Consider the following 23,197-nt stretch of genomic DNA (forward strand, 5'->3'; position numbering starts at 1 on the left):
CAGTGGTAGAGCGTTCACCTCTGGTGCTTGGGGTCCCGAGTTCGATTCCAGCCCCTGCCAAGAGAACTTTGTGGTGGAGAAACACGGTGTGCGTGGGTTTTCTCGGAGTTTTCCCGTTTCTTCCCACTTTCTTCATTCCACAATTTCATTCATTACTCATCATCACCGTCTTCTTTTGCCCAACCGGCATAACCGCGGGACGTAAAACTCAAAGATTTCATTTCATTTTCAGATAGCATTCATGGTTTTCAGTAACAACCTAGCACAAGTTGGTTAGTGTTTTTTGCACTGTAATTTTTATATCATACGTCCACACTATATTATGCTCAGCTCGGGTTAAATGCCACAGATGACAGCCCCGAAAGTGAACTTAAAATTGATGATTTTTAAATTTTCGTAGCTTTTATTACACGTTGGTTGAAAACCAAGCTGACAACCTAACTTTGGAATAAATGTGGTTGTTTCTTATACAATTTATAATCTTGAGTAATGTAACTTTTATTAATATATTTTTCAAGAAATATTGATTTCACAGGTAAGGGTTCACATACGTGGATTCCTTGTAAAATGTGTTTTCAAAATTATACTTCGTATTTCTTCCTAAATTTTAAATTTTTTGCATCTGTAAACTATGAGAGCACCAGTTTATTTTGCAAACTTCTGGTGTTAGTGTTACTTTATTTACCACTTTCCGGAAGTTTCTAGTGGGGGAATAGGAAATGCCACAACTCCTGAATTTCTTTTCCGTAAACAAGTTTGTTGTAACATGTGATTGTCATCCGTTATACGGCTTATGTTCAGGTCAATACGGTATAAATATTTCAACTACTATTCGAAATCTGCAATTTTTTACTAGTAGTAAATTTTTGAAACTCCAACCTAGTATTCACATTGTACCAAATATTATGCATCTCTTAAGTAAAGAGTTCTGAACCTTTTCCAATGATGTACTATTATCTTTAGTATAAAGCATATTAATATATCAGTACTGAAAATTGTTCTGAGAAAGCATTATTTCTTTCTCCCAGGTTCAAAAATTACAGATCTACTGAGTTACTTTGTACAAAAGTACTTAAATTTTATTTTGTAAAAATGTATTTATATGTTGAAAGTATCAATTATGGTTCATGAAAACTAGTCAATAGATAGTTTATAAAAATATATTAATTTTATAGAAATCACGTTAAGTCAATAGCCCTATACCAAGGGCGCCGATTTTTCTGTAAATTTTGGGGGGTGCATTCAAATGCAGAAGGCATATATGAGGATTTTAAGACAAATTTCATTCAAATTATGCCAAATATTGTATATTCATAAATACAATGAGGAGCACATATGAACTTCAGGGGGAGAGGGCGGGCCCCCCAAGATCGTCATCCTTGCCTGATACATATTTCAGATTCTGGTACTTCAGTTCTGAAATAAACTTATAGTTAGAATAGACAATTAATGTAACACAAAAAAAAAAAGAAAAAAGAAAAAAATTATAGACTGCACATTGTGCAGTGTGAAGGTTGTGCTTGCTTACCTATGCACAGCTTTTTTTTTTTTTTTTTGGGTCTGGTTTCAACTGACTTAATCTTAAATTAGGTTCAACATTCTACTTATTCCTCTGTATATTTTTAACATACATGATAAAAAAATCCACATTCAAAAAGGTTAAGTAGTAAGGAACACTAACTAAAATTTTACAGTGTTACAAGATGGAAAACTCCCGGTGAGAGTCCATGTGGTTCGGATCACGCTTCGAATGACCCTTTGGAGTTGGAATCCTGGGACGTAAAGCTCAAAAATTTTATTTCATTTCTTTGGAATTGATTCATATATATGGTTTTAAAGTTCCTTCCCTACTCGGAACCTCCTGCTGTATCGATGGCCAGCTCTCTTTCTTGGATCATAAGCAGATAATACCATTAAATCAAAGCAAGTCAGTCTATTAGATCTTTTAACTTCAACGAAGAATATTACACATAGAGTTTTGAATACAGATATTAGGCCTACTACATTTGATAGCACATCAATATTATAAGGGTAACCAAGAAAAATATAACGCTTTTCGTGGAGGTCTGTGTTCCATTGTTCCTCACACCGAGTGTTCAATGCGGATGGAGACAAGGCGAAGGTCAGTTGTTATTGTGGGTATATCCAACATACTGCCTGGTTGTGCCAGTTCAGTTACACCGTGAACTTACGTAAGGACAAAGTGAGCATCGCGTCATAAGGCCGTATATCCTGCACGACTTCAAACTCTGGTCAAATGCCTCTGCAGTGGGGCGGAAGATATACCAGGCTTTTGGTGAGGGTGCCATGATTACGCAGTTGTTTAACAAGTTTAAGAAAGGTCACGAAACATTCGAAGACTCACCACGTACAAAATGAAGATATTCAGGCAGCAATTGAGGCGAACAGTGTCCAGACATGTGAGGAACTGGGATAACAATTCACTGAGTGGATAAACCATTGCGCAGTACCTAGATGAACTTGGGAAGCATTACAAGTTTGGCCGATGGGTCCACATGATTTGATTTAGAGGTAGAAGGCAACGTAGCGGACATCTGTGATTCTTTGCTGTCTCGCCTAGGATGAGCCATTTCTGGAAAGGGTGTTGACATGTGATGAGCAGTAGATTCTGTACGAAGCTCCATGGCGCTGTCATCATTGGTTAGCATCCCATGAACCGGTTCCAAAATATCCGAAACCGGCACTGCACCAGAAGAATGTCCTCTTGTGTGTTTGGTGGACTGCTCGCGGCTTCGTGCATCGGGAACTGCTACCAGAGAATCAAGGTCAGAGCATCAATGCAAGTGTGTACTGTCAGCACTTGAATCGTGTTAAAGAAAAACTTATAACTGTGAAGGCAGCACTTCTAAATCCCAAAGGGGTCTTCCTGGTACATTACAACGTTAAGCCTCACGTGGTTAGAATGACCCGGGATACCATTCTACGTCTTGAATGGGAAACACTATTGCATCCGCCATACTCCCCAGACATTGCAACGCCCGATTATCATTTGTTCCATTCCTCGCACAATTACCTTAGAGGACGCCAGATCAAATCCCTAGTAGAGGTGAAAAATGCACTTGATACCTTCTTCGCTTGAAGGCCCACAAAGTAATACCACGATTTAATCCATGGCCTTCCAGAACGTTGCTAGAAGGTCGTCAATGTCTAAGGGAACTATTTTTGATCTTACAGATGCGTCTTAGGTGTGATATGAAGGCGATGGGTCAGAAAGGGACAGAACTTTCTTGGTTACCTTCATAGATATAAAATTAGTGTCGCCGTCATTCCTATGATTCTTTTGCTATTCTGTATTCGAGGAACCAGTTTAAGCTAGCTATTTGTATAATGTGAAGTATTTTATTTGTTCTAACATTTAGATGATTTTCACAGCATTACTTGCATTTTAATAAGGAGGAGAAAGTGTATCAACAGAAGTTTGCTACTAATCTGATATTTTAAAATGAATAAATCTCACATAGACAAAATGAGTAACAGGATAACTTAAGTATTGAATAAGAAGTAATATGAGCTTTAAACAGCTGAGTTGTCCACCTTATGTTGCATCCCCGATTATTGCGATTCTGGTATGGAACTCCTCTTTTACGTTCTCCAAGGAAAAAAATACTCGCACACTCGAAATTGAACGTACTCGTTGTGATCATTTGGTGAGTAGTTGTAGTAGATGATAATAAGATCTGAAACACAAACGCTGCAGGGAGTTACAGTTTAGTTTAGTCGGCGAGACCCAGGTTCTTTCGAGCTCTTACGTTTAATAAAATCAGTTTAAAATGGGCTGTAGCCTGTTGCTAACTTCAAAGCATACAACATAATGTATGTATTGGTCCGTACCTGTCAAAAGTTAACATTAAATTTATAATATTCCAGTAACCGTACATATACATATTTAAGATTTTAATTATTCGTTTTGCACTTACCATAAAAAGTCCAATCCTTGACATCATTTGTTAGCAGTATCAAAAGTGAAACAATGATAGTTAAGAAAATTACTGCCAATGCAAGAGTGACCAGTCCGTTATTAGCCCTCGTAATAATTATATTACAAACATATGATACTGGAAAGGCCAAAGTACTAAATAAAACCATTACAAGAACATTTCTCATGTCTTTATCCATTGTTATCCAAAGTTCAATTATATCTGGAAAAAGAAAGCAAAACTGTATTCTTTTTTCAATGCAACGCATTAACATAGACATGAAAACTAAACTACAAAGCGGGGTGAATGCGATAACTTTCCAGGTTCAAGAACTTATAACCCAATCATGAATTGAGATAGAAATACAAGTATAAAATGAAAATTCTCTATTTTCTAATATTTTTTTAAATTGTCAATCCTACACTTTGGTTTATGATCTATAATTATAAAATGACGTGTTATACGATGTTACTTTTTAAAATTAATCAGTGATATTGTGATATCTCCACCAGTATTATAAAGAACTAGTTCCATGCAGTGGATTCCTTCCTTGTAACTTTGTTGGAGTGCATTCATAAAAAAATACACGTAACAGTACATATAACAACAAAACGTACATATAAAAATAAATATTCATAAAAATACATGGGGGCCCACATGAGTTTGGGGAGCCAGGCCCCCTTGGCTTCCCCAGGAACGGCGCCCTTGCTTCCCGCTGCTCTTGGTTGGAGGAGCGATGTGGTGATGCATTGCACCGCGAATGAAGAGATCACGCCGTTCTTCGTTTCTGTCTTCTCAACTGGACAGCAATCCATATTTATTAATTAGCAAATGGTAATTTCCTATCTTTGTATTAACCTGATTTTCTTAAAGATGAAAAAAAAACTTGATAATTCGAATCGTGAAAACTTTTAATGTTAGGTTATTTTGACTTTGTTAGAAAGGAACACATATCGGGTTTGGGTTAATAATTTGAGTGAAACATTATTTTACAGCATCAGATTTAGGTAAGGTGAAACTTACTTTAAAGCAGAGATGTGCGTCTACGCGTAAAAACGATAGTTTACGTTTACGTGTCAACTATGCGTAGACAATGTAAACAATGTAGACTATGTAAAATACATCAACAACACGTAATTTAATATGGCATTGTGGACAGTAAAGGAGCTTTATTTTGTCCTTACCTTGCGAAATTGCGTACAAAATAAAATGTCTAGACCAGCGAATAGTAACTTTCGAATACTTAGTTTCGTCTTGAAGAAGGAAAATGAAAAATATTATGCATTTTGTAAAATATGCAAGAAAAAAATGGCAAATACAGCAGATTCAAGACTGAAAGCCCACAGGTGAGAATTAGTTTTGTAAATTTCATTATAAAAGCAGTGCTCGAAGTGGATAATCTAAGGAAGTGGTATGTACAGAGCAGAGTAAACATACAGATTAGATAATTCCCTCTACTTTCTAAATGTTAGTCGTTTCCCTAATCTTTCGCTGCACCGAAGCAAAACAACTGAATGAGGAAATATGAACAAACGAGCAACGAAATTCTTCCTTACATTTGATGGTGGTTGTCTACATACTCTACACGGGAAAAGGTGTAATGTAGATTACGTATAGAATACAGTAGAGAATCTCGTAGACGTAAAATTATAGTTTACGGCACATCACTGCTGTAAAGTACAAAACTCTGAGAGAGTACCTACTCGAGTTTTAATCTGAGGTAAGCACCCCACCAGAAATAGGTATCATACCTCGTAATATTTACATTTTAACTATTATATCTTTTACATTCATTAACACAGAAATTATGATATTGTCGTTTGAAAACGTAAATGAAAAACAAATATTCTATTTGTTAAGAAACATTTACTGAATGATGTTATGTTAAAAATCAGAGCATAATAAATTGATCACACTTAATATTTTATTTTCAGCTATGGCATTTTCAATTTGTAATTCGGATAATATTCTTTCCTAATATAATTTGGAAGAAAAGAAGTCGAGAAAGTGATATTCGGAAAAATGTTTTCACACTCCGGTTAATTTAGGAACACGTGAACAATGAAACGAAACAAACAAACAAACAAGAAGAAAATACTTCATACAGAGTTTGAACATTATGAACATCGCATTGTCGAACTACTCATTCAAACTACATGATTATTTCTTACACAATCTGAAACATTCTTTAAACGTTTGTATAAATTATTAATTTCCTATTTGAAACTAGTTTTTGTTTCTAGTCAAATACGACTGATATTTGTAGCTAATAATTTTTAAAAGTTGTAGTACTTACAATGCATAAAAGTGTTTTTTCGCACAAGTCACATTTAATTTTACGTCATAATAAGTTATGTAAAACAGGCTAAATCCCTGATCCGACTGGGTTTGGAATCATCGTACGCAAGCCCTCTTAACTCGAAGATTTACTTGATTAAAATTCTGTAGTGTATACATACCAAATTAAATATTACTAACAAATTGAATGTATTGTTGTTTGTATGTTCCTAACGATGACACACAGACTCCTTTACAGACATCCTGCTCGTAAAATAATGCCGCTACTAATATAAATAACGATCAACAGCAAAGATTATCTGACGTTATAAATTGTAATTTTTTAAATGTAATTTTATGTGATTTAGAAACGATATATCAACATACTTGGCACTATCTCGCTAGATTTACTTTCCACAGTGTGTATAGTGATCCTTTGCCTTACCTTTAATTCGAGTGTATTGTTGTAGCAGTAAGAATGCATGAAGGTCCTTTGTTCAATATGACTTTTTCTTAAGTGCAGGTTTTTCTTACTTCTTTTTTTCCTTAAGAAATAATTGTTGTGGAAATTCCACTTACCATGGAAGTTACGTGTGATTATCTGCACGTAAATAAATTTCTGAAAATAACCCAGTTTTCATGTCTACTTGGATGTCACTTGAAAATGATGGATAATGGAGAAAAACTTATTACATACTTGAATTCTACGTGAAACGTTCTATTAGAATCAGGTATTTTCTCACGTGTGCCACAGAAAAAAATGTTTTTTTGACTAGTAATCAGAACTTAATTGTATAGTAAAGCTATAATCTAAACATCCTTGCAGCGCTGCTTAAGCCATATGAATAATTTGTACACATTACGTAAGAACAGGAAAAAATCATCACCAAGTACGTAGAGATTCTAGCCCTCGAATACTAGGATATATACAGAAACACAAAATTTTAATATTACAGCTTTATTTCTATGGATGTGACATTCCCCTTAGACATTACAAACATTTTTAAAATAAATTGTGATTCACGTTAAAGCAATGTATTTCAATCACTTATTTTTTCTCGTGTACATATGATCTTGGTATACCTGCACATTTAAAGATCTTTATTATAATATATTTTTATATTTCCCATACTATTATAATATATTTTTATATTTCCCATATATATAACCTTCTCTTATATGTCCCAATCAACAGTCCAGAAAGTTTTTTTTTAAGTAGATATTCCTTTCATGGTAGTACAAAACAAAATTCCGGAAAAGTGAAATTTGGCTAATTGTCATCACGGCTTATTTGTAGAATAAGTACATTTCTTATGATACGACCAGTATAAAATACTACGTGTACATGTTACAGCGATTTGTAAAGGCAATTTACGGCATTAGATGAAAAAATACAGTTGAAATAATGGAACATTACGGAACTACTACCAATGGGTTCTTCATATAATTTTACTTGCATTTTTTGCACACTGTTTCCCAGTGTTCACCATTAAAAAATGATTGGCACTTACAATAGCGAACAGCATACTTTCTATCAAGACCTGGGCGCCACAAGGGGCATCTTCCTTGTCGTGACGTTTGTGCTTGATGTCCAGGAACTGGTTGTACCTCTACATTTTCGACCCTTTCCTGATTCGTGTCTAACACAATGGATTCAAGCATTTCATCGTCGAAATAGAGAGACCAACAATCCAGCTCAGATGTACATTTTCTTGCATCTCCTCTCGGACCCGGCATTTTCCTAACAATATTTTTTGCAGAAGCTGTGTTAGACCCTTATTTTTCGGTTCAGTCGTTGCCCATTTTCCAGACCGTTTGCCTACAATAACCTTCTTATGCAGTTCAAGAATATTTGGATTTGTATGTTTAGGTTTGCAAATCGTATCTATATCGACCATATTCCTACCTTTTACCTTGGATTTTGAAATAGTAGGAAGTGAAAGTAATTTTGAACAGCATTTCTCCGTATCTACCATTTTATCTTTCCTACTGCTATCACTATAGTTTTACTATGTAAATCGCCACTGGGACAATAACTATCACTAGACATAGATGTAATTTCAGACGCAGGTTCAGACTCAGGACTTACCACACCGGGCTAGTTTCTCTTTTCACTTATTTCCAGCCCATTATAATTAGTTTGTATGTTTGTTGCATGTTTTCCTGAAAATTTAACTTTACGTTAGAGAATAATATCTCTCACTTTGTTTCCAGGAATATCAAGTATCTGTAAAACTAGAAGTTGTTAAATTCTAATTTATGCCTAAACGATTAGCTTAAGAACAGTAGTGTAAAAATTCCCGATCTGGAACATACTAGCTCGCGATCCAGGTCCCGCCTGATACCAAGTACCTGATAGTCCAGTGTCGCACGATACGCCATGACCCACGTAACATCCGACCATGGAAAATCAAACACCCCGAAAACTCGTTCTCTTTTATGACTCCATTTTAGCGCTGTATTCGTTCTCCTTTGCGAGCACTTTTGGTGGTGTATTCATTCTCTTTTATGAGCACTTTTTAACATAGCAAAAATTACATAACAGCAGAAAGGCAAAAATTACATAACATAGCATTTTTAACATAGCAGAAATTACATAAGACTATGTTACATAGCAGAAAGGCTACTAACATAATAGAGGTGTACTCGTTCCCTTTTAACCCCTATTTTAACAAACCACAGCTGAGAAAAGAGTACGACTTATTTTTCAACTCAGATGTAACATGGCATAGAATACATAACACTATGAACACAGAGACTATGAACGCATATTTTAGCAGCATTCCTATGTAACATAGCAAAGACTATAAACACATCTATCGCATACCGCAACCATTATATAACATAGTAGATATGACACAAGAAGGGTTACATAGCATTAGACCATGAGCACATTTTCCAACCCTTTTTATCATAACAGAGATTTGAACAGGTATGGTAAACTGTACTTATGACACACTTTTAGGATTTTACTCGTTCCCTTTTATGGTCATTTTTATGAACTCCTATTTGAACATAGCAGAAATTACACAGAGACTACGAACACCTATTTTCGCAACCCCCTATATAAAAGAGTATGGCTTATATTTTAAGCACTATTTAACATAGCACAGATTACAGCCCGTATTTAATAGAGCAAAGAATATAAACCAATAGCAGAAATGTATTCGCTCACTTTTATCAACCCCTATATATCATCATATTAACTAACTCAGAATTTATACCTTTTTGTACTATTTAAACGAAACCGAAGGGATGATTTGTACTAAGAAGAAAAGTAAAGAAATGAAATTATAACTAGCTCAGCATGTTATACATTTTTGTGCTACTGAAAGAAAGGAAACAATACATTTGAGTGGTTTAAGTGAAGAAGGACCATTTTAAGTAGCTCAATACTTCATACCTTTCGTATTATTTAAAGAAACCAAGGGATAAATTTGTGTGACCTATTCAGTTGGGTACCAACCCAAAAAAATAAAGCGAAGAAATGCAATTTTAACATACTGGACGAAGGAATAAGACAAAATTATCTTATTCCGTATACGATATGGACATGAAATTATAAGAGTAGTACTGGTCCCCGTATATCTCGCCGTCAGCAAAACCTTTTGTGACGTGATAGGTCAGAGGTCAATGACCTTGGCGCGCTGTTAATTACCTACGGGTACTTAGGACCACCCCCTGCGGATTTTGGCAGGGGTACCTTTGCCCACGCCTAAATTTTGGCAAGGGTACACAGGACAAACCCCATATATTTTGGAAATTAACAAATTTAAAAATTTGACATGGAAGCTCAGAACCTTAGTATGTACCTCGATCAGTATTAGGGGTCTACCTCGTTCCATTTCATGGGTAAAAAATTGCCAAAATTCAAATTTAGGGTTCTTTTACCTAATTTATCCCCTTTGATTATGTCTTATTTTCTTACATAGTTATGCGGCCATGTACAGAGGTCCATTCTCTTTCATTGAACATCGGATTATTAATGCACCCCTTTAAAATTTTGTTAGTGGCACCCTGGGCCACCCCTTCAATTTTGGAAATTGCCTAATTTAAGCATTTGTTATTGTAGCATGGTAACCTAATATATGTCACTATAAATTTGGTTGGTCCATTTCGTTCCCTTTTAGGGGTAAAGATTGCCAAAATATAAACGTAAGAAATTCGTTGTACAACGTATTTTGTTTTTTGCCCAATTTATCTCTTTGTTGATGACCTATTACCTTATATGGTTATATTGGCATGTATAGGGTTCAATTTTTCCACACAATTTTTTAAAACTAAAATTTCAAACAAAAATTTCAAGCAATTTTTCAGACGAAAAATTTCAAACAAAATTTAAAAAAAAAATCAAACAAAAATTTGGAAACGAAAAATTTTCAAACAAAATTTTGAAACAAAAATTTCACAACTAACCGTCAAACTTTATCAGGTTTTTAACTATTCGATTAACAACTAAACGGTTTTGATCGTATTTATCAGTGAATGTAAAATGTAGAACGAAAGTGTTGAATCCAAGATTTTTAAACAGTAGGCGATAAATCAAAACAAAACTGAATGCAGCAAAGATTTGAAAATCATCAGCCAATCAGATTGCACGAAAGATAGCGATCAACCAATCTGATTCCATGAAATATAGTAATCAGCCAATCAAATTTAATCAACAATAACTTTGCCAGTGTCAAATTACATCACCTTGTGATTAAATTTCAAAGTGTTGTAGCATGTATTGCCTTTCGTCTATCACTCATAAGATTCAATAAGGTTACATATCAGATTTCTAAAAAACTCAAGGTAAAATCAACCACCACAAATGATCTTTGACTATGAGCTATGACTAATGTTGAAAGTATTGTTTCAAACTTCGAGCCTCATGCTAAATTTCTGTTTATTACAATTCCCAAATTTAAAGAATGGTCCTACGTACCTCTTCCGATATACCTAAATCTTAGAATTAACCATATCATTATATGTTCAATAAGGTCAATAATCTACGTCAATTGTTTACCTTAGCAGAACCAACTGTTTTCTAGAAGTGTGTACTCAAACTTAAGAAGTACCATAACAAAGGAAATGAATCCCTGTACACTACTTCATCAAGGTCAACCACGTGGTATATCGTATTACTTACGTTTATACTTGGCCCATAGGAGGTAATAATCAAAACCAATGGAGTAATTTCATTTTGATAATTCTCAAATTATCCTACAAAATTTCAATGTACCAATGTCCTAGGCTACTAATTCCATTATAGGTCAATAACTGATCAAGTGACCATACTAATATTTGACGAGAATTTACCCAAAGAATGAGTTACCACCCAATTCTAAGAACAATTACCAATTATTGATTTAACAATAAGAAATGTATCCCTCCCAAAATTTAGGATTGGTACACAAATACACCTGTGTCTTATCAAAAAGTAATAAATCCTGTACTCATTCAATAGTAAAGCCGTATCAAAAAAGATAAAAATAGGTCAATAACCTTTAAGTTTGAATATTTGGCCATAAGAGGGACACCAACATTTACAATGGGTCCTAGAAAACGTTTACCGAATTTTGTTATTTCATAATTCCCAAATTTAAGCAATGGTTCTATATACCCCAACAAAATTTGAAAGGTAATATAAAAATATAAAGGTAATAAACCTCTGTACATATCCATATAACGTGCAAAAACCTTATCAAAGGAAATAAATTGAGTCAATAATCGAACACGTGGTAATACTAATTTCTGGTAATTTTTACCCATGAAAGGAAAGGAGATTTATAATGATATGAATTAAGAACCTATATTATTATAACAAATTGGGAAATTTCCTAACTTTAAAGGTGAGTGAATGCACCTCCCCCAAATTTTAAGCATCGATGTACTCATGCCTTATAAAAGAAAATAGACCCCTGAACACATTCATATATTCATATAAGGTAATAAACCTCATCAAAGGGGTCAATATCCTCCGAAATTTAAATTTTTAACAATTTTTTATCCATAAAAGGAAACAAAATGGATCACCCAAATTTATACTAATACATGTTAGGGTCCCATAGCACTATATTAAATGTTTAAATTTGGCAATTTGCAAAATTTAAGGAGGGATCCAATGTACTCCTTCAAATTTTTCAACGGATGCACAAATGTATCTATATTTTAAGAAATAGAATTGACACCTATACATGCCCATATAATCATAATAGGTGACATCAAATGGGGGTCAATAACCTCTGAATTTTGATTTTTTAGCATTTTTTTTACCCATGAAAAGGAACGTGATGGATCAACCAAATTTAGAGTAATACATATTGGGGTCCTATACTATGATACCAAATTTTTAAATTAAACAAATTCCAAAATTTAATAAGTGGGCCAAGGTACCAATCCCAAATTTTAAGAAGGGTGCACTAATATACCTATGTCTTATGTAAGATAATTGACCTCTCTATATACCCATATAATCATATAAGATAATAAAACTTCATCAAAGGGGATAACTTAGGTCAAAACCAAACACGCGGTACAACGTATCGCTTATGTTTATATTTTGGCAAATTTTACCCCTAACAGGGAACGAGGTGGACCACCCAAATTTATAGTGGTACATATTGAGGTCCTGTACTATGATAGCAAATGCTTAAATTGGTGAATCTCCAAAATTGAACGGGTGGGTCAATGTAGCTCTCCCAAAATTTTTAAAGGGGTTCATGTATTTGCCCATGTATTCTAAAGAGGATTGGACACTTATACATGACCATATAACCATATAAGGTAATAGAACCTCATCAAAGGGAATAAACTGGGCTAAAAACAAAACATGTGGTACAAAGTATTTCTTACGTTTTTATTTTGGCATTTGTGTACCCCTAAAAGGGAACGGGATGGACCAACTAAATTTATTGTGATCTATATTAGGATCCTATACTATGATACCAAATGTTTAATTAGGCAATTTCCAAAATTGAAGGAGTGGGCCAACGTACCACTCCCAAAAAATTAAAAGGATGGATCATTATACCCATGTCTTACAAAAAGGAAATTACCCCTGTATACGTCCATATAAACAGATAGGGTAATTAAACCTCATCAAAGGGGATAAATTATTTCAAAGATACCAGAAATTTGACTTTTTGGCAATTTTTTATCCATGAAAGGGAACGAGGTGGACCCCCAATACCGATAAAAATACATACCTGGTTCTAAGCTACCATACCTAATTTTTAGATTTGGCAATTTCCAAAATTTAAAGGGGTTGATCCTAGGTAACCTTGCCAAACTTTAGGGGTGTTCCAAGGTACCCCTTGCAAAATCTGGAGGGGGTGGTCCTAAGTAAACCTAGGTAATCGACTCCGAGTCAAGGTCATTGACCTTTGACCTATGACGTCAAAAATAATTTTGCTGACTCGACTCAATATACGCTGGCCAATACTACTATAAGTGAAGCATCAAACAGGTTCACTACATTACATAAACAGAACAGCACAAAAAAGGTAAATAAAACAATAATGAGTCGTGCGCCCATTTCAATAAAAAAGGTCTACTATTTGGGGCCCTAGAAATAATATATATTCGTATATTATTGTTAGATTTGGCAATATTGTCCACTTAATTTGTTTACTATTAGGGGCCCTAGAAATAATATATATTCGTATATTATTGTCAGATTTGGTAATATTGTCCACTTAATTTGTTTATGGTGTATGGAACGGGCCCAGGGGCTTAACTAACGACCCCGCAGACCTTTATGTGTGGGAGGGCCCACAGGCTACATTGGCGCATAAAGAGTAAGAAAAAGGTGGACGTAGGAGGCCCAGGAATTAGGAAAACGACTTTTTCTAGGGGGCGAAAATATGCTTATTAATGCTTGCCCCCTGCCCAACCAAAATCTTAGTTACGGCTCTGCCACGACGGGATTCTAACCCGTGTCTCTGCCATACGAGGTTCATAATTTGCCAATCTACCACATATTCCTCATACAAAGATAAAACAATAAAGTAGTTACGGAAGATGAAAATAGAACTTTTTTCTACACGTGTTGATGCAATTCAAAGAATGCGAAAATAATGTCTGCAAAGGTCTGTATAACTTCTTTCTGAGTTAAAGAAGGAAATCTCGAGCAAGTCCCGTGACACTCATAAAGAACGTCTTCTTCTACGAGCATTAGTATTTTGTATAGTCTTAAATGCAACAATTTTAACTAGCTAAAAGTTTAGATAAAAGGTGAAATGGCGCTGTAGATAAATGGTTAGCGTATTAAACTTCTATCGGATTCGCATCCTGCCGGGTTGAAACTTTTTCAAAGATTTCAATTTCAATTTCAATTTCAGTACATCCTCAGTGTGACAAGAAAGATATCTCCTCCAGAAAGAAAACGATGTTGGAATGTGGAGAATTGGAAAAGGTCTCTCAATGGAGGCAATCATTTACAAACTTATTTCCAGCAGTTTTTCTAGATTTGATATTTTCAGCTACTTTCAAGCATTTATTGATAAATGCATGATCGGTATCTTTATTCCTCTAAGGATACAATATATAAAGAAATAATACATTACATACACAGCAATATTGAGATTAATATATGGTGTTCTTTGGAAAACACTATCCGAACCATAGAGATTCATGCTAAATGGAAAACTGTTTCGTTAGTCACCTACTTTACAATTTTACCCGCATAAACACCTGGATCAGGTCTATCAACTGCTGTGAGTGCCGAATATTCGTTGAATATATTCTCTTCGTTGAATATTTTCATCGCTTTTCTTAAATCTTCATGCTTCTGAAGAAGTCTCATTCCTCTAACTTTAGCTTTATTATATATTGCTGATCCTGTGTCGCATCCAGTCATGGCATTAGTAAACCATAAAACTTCACAATCCTCCCCAATTTTCCTCTTCTGTATTGAGATATTAAAGTTACTTGGTAAGCTGTTGGGTTTTCCTGGTTTCAGAAATCATAGGTCTTCAAAATCTTCAGACGCTAAGGTAGTTAAAGGATATGTGCATCTGTGTCTTTTTATTACGGAGTTGATTCAGAGCAGTCCTAACAATAAGAGTATCGGCATCAAACTCTGACGGTAAAGCATTGTAGCATTCGGCTTTGAAGGCATGCATCACAAATTTAATGAGAGCTCTTTTGTTGTTTATGTTTGCAAGAAAATCTGTCTGTGATATAATGATGACCCAAAAAGATCGTTTAGCTGCTAGTAGTTCTTGCTCAACTCTTTTTGTTCCAGGGGAGGATTCAGGGGTGGCATCACCCACTCCCAGAATACGAAACTTTCTTATATATATATATATATATATATATATATATATATATATATATACAACGCATCCCAGAGTTTGGAGCCCTTAAAAGTAGCTCTAAGTAGCAGTATTACTCCCCCCCACCCTACCAGAAGTCCGTCCTAGATCCGCCCCCTCTGGACAGCCATCAAACGCCACTGTACAATTTTCACCAAAATGGCGCTTAATATATGTCACCTACAAGTCAAATACTTATTTCACCTAACGTAACTAGTTTTGTTCAAATCTCACAATGTAGATTTCCTCCATCAAATCATAGAAGAAATTGCATATTAACGTTGCGATCTTACTTTGTACATGAAGAGCCCTTACAATGGAAGAATTGTCGTCTTTTTGTAATAATGAAAAATCATATAATGATGGAGGCAAGTTTGTCAGTTTATATTCAAAGTATGCTATCCCTTCTGTTTTGCTTTGTCCAGACATATCATTTTCTGGAAGAGCTCTCGTGAGGATTTCAATATAACAGTCTCATGGATTATTTTTATTGTACGTGATATCTGTGCCAATAAAGAAATGATTTTCTTCTTCCATTGCATACGGATATCGCAAACAAGTAATTTCATTGTGTTTGTCCCAATCTCCAGTGCCCTACCCATATAATTGATTGGTCTGCTACCAGCCCATTTGAAAGATTCAACAAGTGTCCTGTGGGTTGAGCAAATGGGCTACGTTGTCGTAACCAGCTTACAAATTGCAGAAATTCTTTGGAATCTCATAACTGACGAGATATTCCCAATTCCGTGTGATATAATTCCAGTGAAATCTGTTAAAATTCAGCTATTTCAATACAGGTTGGAGTTGATGAAGCCCATTTCTGAAGAGTAGAATCTGTGATTCGTCTGCCATGTGTAAGTCCACCAATATCCTTAAAGCTACGCATTAAAATCTGTTCGATGCACATGTCCATTGAAATTCCAGACCAAAATCTGTCAGTCTGCCTTATGGAATGTAACCTTGTGTTGTAAGTCTTTCGAAGTCCTGAAATGACATTCTGTTAGTTACAAAAAGTTGTTACTCTGTACACTCAGGATTGTTGTACTCAGCAATGTGTGCACAGTGTCAGGGAACAAATTGTGAGAATTCATCACTGGAAATCCTATTTGATACCTATAGGGACTAAATTAGCCTGGTAAGAAAAAAATATAATAATAATTTTACTAGAAAAAAATCCATTTGAATTTTACATATCTTCAATAACGTTCAAAATTGGTGATCTTCAATCTTGTATAACATTTTCTTTTTATTTTTCATCCAACAGAAAAATGTTATGTAAAAAATTTTTTTCATGAAGAATATTTTTGCCTCTTGTCATTTTCGATATCTGCAGCGATTGATTTCCAGAAAACATAAATCTGACCGCCATTTTCCAAGATGGCAGCCGAAGTACAAATATGATTTCAGACGACTTTTAGCATTTTCATTCTTATGAGCTAGTAAACAAATACCTCCTTTCTCTACTTCTTTCTTTTTGTTGGGTCGATTTGACTTTTTTGGCCTAAAATTCTTGTGCTAAAAGAAGTTTCACTAATGCACTATAACGTATTTTTTGTAGTTTCTTTTGTTTTTGTTTTAACGTTGGTTCCTTTTTCTTGCTGAAACTAAGAATATGATTGTCGTTTTGCATTGTTTTGTGTACCTACTTTCACGTTTTGTGAGCCACTGGAAAAAAGTCGAAATGATTCCTAAAATGTCGAAAACCATAGGGCAAAACAGCCATGCTTTTCGGCACTATTTGAGGTAATTATCGACCCACTTTCGTTGACACACAAAACGTGGAAACAAAGCATAAAACGGACACAATTTAATACAAAAGGAATTATCTCGAAATTCCATGGAGGTGGAGCAAAATTAATTTGTTCCATCCACTTGGGGTATTTTTGACCCATATCCAGTAGTGCACAAACGTGAAATAGACATAAAACTAGCACAAAACAATGGAATAAGAATGGTGTTGAAATTCAGGTGAGATGGAACAAGTGAATGACACTTGCAACAAACCCTATCACAGCTTCAATACTCTCAGGCGTGTGAACACTTTTAGGTCGACCAAATTAAATTTTCAACGCTAAACTCGTTGTTCGGAAATTCTCGACCTACTGCAAGACCTGCCTCCTGATCAAAAATATTTTCATTACTTGCAATTGGAAACTTTAAGTGCAAACCTCTTTCGGCTCTCATTATAAAAGTGAACACACACTTCGAAAAACACTTCGACAAGCAGCTTCTTACCAAACCATAATGACGACCGAAAACAGGAGAAGAGTGGTGAGTGGAAGCGGCGACTCTAGTTCTCTCGCACTTTCATTGACAGCTATACCCGGTCAAAAAATGGGAAGTTTTATTGGGCCACCCTGTATAAATGTTGCATTTTTCAGTTCAGATAATAACGTCCTTAGGGGACAGTAGTACCTCGGATTCTAAATTTCTGAGCCGATCCGGGAAGTCTACACAGAGAAAAATCCGTTCTCCGTACAGCGGTATATTATACAAATATACGGTATCCTCTTGCTTACTATAGAAATCAGTACGGAGCATACGTAGCGATGTAAAATACCTGGGTATTTATTTCAGCGTGTAAATACCCTGGGTAAATACCCGAGTATTTACCCAAAATGGGTATTTTAGTGGGTATTTTATGTTTCAATCAGCAATAAATGTATTTTATTGTTGTCAATGAAAAATATAATCGTCATTTGTATCACCTGCAACAGGAGCAATAAATAACCACCTAATTAATCATTTTTCTAGTAATTGCAGAATGTATTTGATATTTATTAAGTAATACAGTCGGATTTCCTACCTACTCACCATAATTTTCTTTCTACTTACACTAAATTTCCTTCTATTACCCTTGGTGGAATATAATTATCCATTCTACCCTGTGAATTCTTACCCTTACTTTGGTGTGCCCCTGAGGAGTCCATTCAACTACGCGATAGAATTTGGTTGTGGATCAAACCAACACGAAAATTTAAAATTTATGACAAAACGTAACGATGACGAAAGAAAGTGAAGTCAGTTGTCACCAAACCAGTCACACACTATTATTAAGTATTCTGCCTGCCAGCAGCTCCTGGTATTAATGACACGGAATTTAAGTTCTTCCTTAGGTTCGTCTCTCATGAAATTTTCTCCACTTTTCTCAATATCATCTTCTTTTATTTTACAATACATTCTCCAGTTTTTCAAATCACCGATGAACACACTAACTAAAGTATTTAAGTAATAGCAGGATCTCTATTACTAAAGAAATACGTTTTCTTTTGGTTTACTAAATTTATTAATGGCGGAAAATGAATTATTAATAATTGCTTTCCTATTTTAAAGATCTAAAGTTCACAAGTTTATTATATTTAACCTCTACCATATTTGGAGTACTATAAAACGACACAAATTTTACCGTCCTACTCAGAATCAACCGTAAGATCAGAGTCGGAATCATCAAATAATTCTTCAATATCAACATCACTATTACTCGCTTCTTCATTTACTTCTATGTCATTCATTTCTCTGTATCCTCTTCCAATGTCTCTGGTGTTTTGTTCTTTTCCATGTCAACAGCTGGTGACTTGTTCCTTGATTATTCTGGTCCTGTGTGTTGCATCCGTGAAACTTCAGGCAATCTCTTGTTTAAAAGCTCCCAGTTATAAGAAGGATATGTTAGTTTTCCTGTCCTCTCCAATGATAAACGATTTATTGTTTTACTAAATGTAGAGAGAGTTCTTTTTGTGGCAGCACAAAGGATTCGGATGTAACCGGAGCACAAAGGATTCGAATGGCGACATCAGCTAATTCAGTGATGTCACGAAAACCTCTCCACCAAAGTAGTGAGCTCATTTGCTCCACTCCGTCTCACAAAAACTTCCTTGCCAATTTCCTTCCCTGTTCCTGTAGTCAGTCAAATGTGATCTCACATGTGTCAGTAAAACAGAATTCAATCCCATTTGTTTTTTAACTTCACAAACAAAGTTTACTCTATCCAGCAATTCTTCAGCGGTCAATTTACAGCCGTGAAAAGTGGGATCGAGGAGATCTGCAGCCAGATGAATTGGACCCAAGCCGGGTTCACTTCTTTGTTTAATTTTTTCCGTCATTGATTGCTCTTCTGTTTTCGAAAGGATTGACGATGGTAACTGTTCTGTCAGAGTTAGATAAAGTCTCTGGAATTTTGACTGCAAAGTGTCTATCTGATACTCATTTTGCTCGAAGCATTTAATCAAATCCACTATAGGTTTCAAATTGGCTACAAGGTTTTCAATACAAATCCAGAATACATCATCAAGAAGTATTTCCTTGATTTCTGAAGGTAATGACGATTCCTCACTCACGCGAGCGTATGAAGCCCATTTTCATTGACAAGCACACTTTGGAGGCATTATGAATGGTTTCTCCATCTTGTTTTTTCAGGCAAATTTAACGAAATCGTAACCCTTTTCTCACTTGAGTTTTGTGTAAATTATGATTGCAGGTGATGGCTATGTTTGATTGTTTAACAACATCAAGTACACTTTCCAGTAATGTCTTTACCGACGGATACCCGATGATGTCAGAACAAAGCAAATGGAGAAGATGAGCAAGACAACCCAAAGATACTATGTTAGGATACTTCTGTTTTACTAATTTAAAAGCTGCTCTCATATTGGGCGCGTTGTCTTCTATGATTAGGGTTATGTTTTTACAGAACACCCATAATCTCTTCAGACAAGTAATGTGCGTCGTATTTATTTTCTTTCAACAACGCGAAATCAACAAAAACACGTTTAGGCTTTAAAATGACGAAACAACTGATAGATTAATTTCTTAAATTACTCCAACCATCACACTGTAAATGAAGGTTTCTTGATTCCTCTAACTTCGTTTTAATTTCCCCGTCCATTTCACTGTGTTGAGCATCCCAGTAACTCGTAGCCAGGCGATATCTTGATAGGAGAGAATACGAAGGACGAATTTTCTTTTTAAAAAAATTCAATCCACAAAGAGTGATCAAAAAGTGACAGGGGACACCCACTAATGAAGACCGCTTTGGCAATGCTTTCCTTCAACGTTTCCTGGAAGACTTCATTAAGGTTCCATACGTCGGCATTTGTTTTAAGAAACATCAATATTAAGATTCTATCAAAAATAGTAACGTTGAACCTAAAAGCCATAAAAAGTCAAGAAAAGCCTGTATATTTTATGGAAATTGATGTATTTTTTTGTATAATAAATGTGACGATACCTACTATATCAAACTCACTTTCTACTTTCATTAAAATTATTCCAAAATGTTCTTTTAAGTTGGAAACTAGTAGACATAAGATACCATCTTTTCATGATTAACTTGAACCTCTATAATGTTCGACTCGGAAACATTTTGATATTTTTGGTCTTTATTCAATTAGTTGTAGCCTCTGATATATAATGCTTTAGATACATGATCCAGCTTTCGTTTATCTTTTATTCGTATGACGGTTGTCTGAGTTGTCTGTGAAACATTTCTGAGAATTTTAAAATTTCAAAATGGCACATTTCGGGAAAAATTGTTGGATTGAAGCAGACTCAAAACATATGTTCTCAAATGAAAATACACAATAACTTGATAGGGTTCTTGAAAATCGTCGGCGTATCACAGACTTTAAACTGGGTCTGTCTCCCAAGGATTTAACAAAGAGGGTTTATATACGATTTCTATGTTTGGACAACCTAAGGCTTGAAGTCATACTACGATTTCTTAATTTTTTAAGTCTTGGCGAAACTAATCCAAGTTTAAAAGCCGTTCACACCTTGGTGAAGAAAGGGCATAGGTGGATAAGTATAGTAAAATAGCCCAAGATCAATCTTGAGACGACAAGAGGGTGGTAATGTAAGTACCCCCAAGAGACATTAATTTCTCATGTTTCAACTCTGACTCTGATTTGTTCGTGAGCAATGATGTAACCTCGGAAGAGTTAATTATTTCTCAAGATTGGCTTAATCGATGTTGTTCAAACTTAGATGCATGTAGTTATATGTATACACGAGGGCTTCGTCTGAAAATTTGTAACAGCTCATCCCCACCATTCCCCCCTTTCAAAACACTCGATTCAATATTTTGATCTCTTTACCTATGAAGTTCTTCGAGAAAAATACAAAAAAAGTTTTAGATGTCGTTGTAACATAGAATAACATATAATATCCAAAATTGTATCGCAGGTGGGCCATGGTCAAAATTGGCTGCAAACCCGCACCGCACATGAACGGGGTAAATTGGTTATTATTTTGCATATATATAGTGAATGAACAAGAAAAAACGCTCGACAGACCCCAAAATATTTTTTAAAAAGTCACCGGTAGGTTAATAATTCTTAAAACTTCAAACTAATTGAACTTTCGGAAAATACCCATTTTTTTGTAGGTAAATACAAAAGGGTAAATACACGGGTAAATACCTATTTTTTATTTACCTACCCACTAGGTATTTACCCGACCCACTTCTCTAAGCATACGTTATCCGTATGCTGCATAGGCACTGCCCTTAGATGTTACATCATGCCGTTGCAGGATGTCTGACATCTAACAGTTTTCCGTATATCACATACATATACTTATGTTACCTGCGTGGGTTATATGTTATATACGTGCATTTATATGTGAGATGCTGACCGCCTACATTGTTTCATACAGAAAATACGTATAGATGAAACACTTATACAGAAAGTATTATAAAACATGCGTTTTCAGTTATACGTCTGCTGTACGTTGAGTCCAAAAACTACAGGAATTACGCATGTAACCTATCTTTTTAAGTACGCCACCTACAATTTTTTTCTCAGTGTATGTAGTAGATAGACTACCTTCTTTTTCTTATTTTCTCTTCTCCCTTTTCCTGGTTTGAAGGGACATCAATTATCTGCTATCCTTATGTTCTTCATAATTTTAAACCTTTTTCGTTTGGTGAGGTGCTGGTGTTTCTGCTCAGTTTCAATTGTGTCAATTGCTCTTCTTCTTTTTCTTCTTATACTATTATTACTAGCATTATCCCGTCTCTATACGACATAGCCGCAAACACATTTTACATATGATTCTATTTAACTAAGGAAAGTTTATTTAAGCATGTACAACATTGTTAACTCAAACATAGGCACATCTTCTCAATACAAACGCTAACCATTAAATGATATTATGTTTTATATTGTTATATTCAAAATATTCGAGCTCCTGTTGGCCATTTACAACCGAATAATAAGGACCATTCCATCTTTATGATACTAAAGCAGATATTACAGATTATTTAAACCAATAAGAATATATATCGTACGACGAAAGTTCTAATTTTGTTATGTAGAACTGGGTCTTGTCTTCTTTTCCTACATATTCAGGCATATTGTATCGAAAAAGCATATTTTGCCCAATACTCTCCATCTTTTTTTTATTTTCTATTTTCTTTTTTTTCTTTTTTTTATCAAGATAGTGAGATAGTGAGATTCCAAGCCTGGTTTGAGCAATCCAATTACCCTCGGTTTTCAACAAATCGGGATCCCACTTTGTGGTAGCCATTCTCTCTTCTTCGATCATCAAACTCTGCTGACAAGATTCGTGATCAGGTATAACGAACGATTGAAATTTAAAAAAAAAATCTTTATTGCTCAAGTTCTCATGTTTTTTTACTGGTGTAACACCATACATGATGTAGAGAAGGTTAATGGAAAGTTATTCTAG

The sequence above is a fragment of the Thermobia domestica genome, chromosome 12 (assembly GCF_964235325.1).
Source record: "Thermobia domestica chromosome 12, izTheDome1.hap1.1, whole genome shotgun sequence".
NCBI lineage: Eukaryota > Metazoa > Arthropoda > Insecta > Zygentoma > Lepismatidae > Thermobia > Thermobia domestica.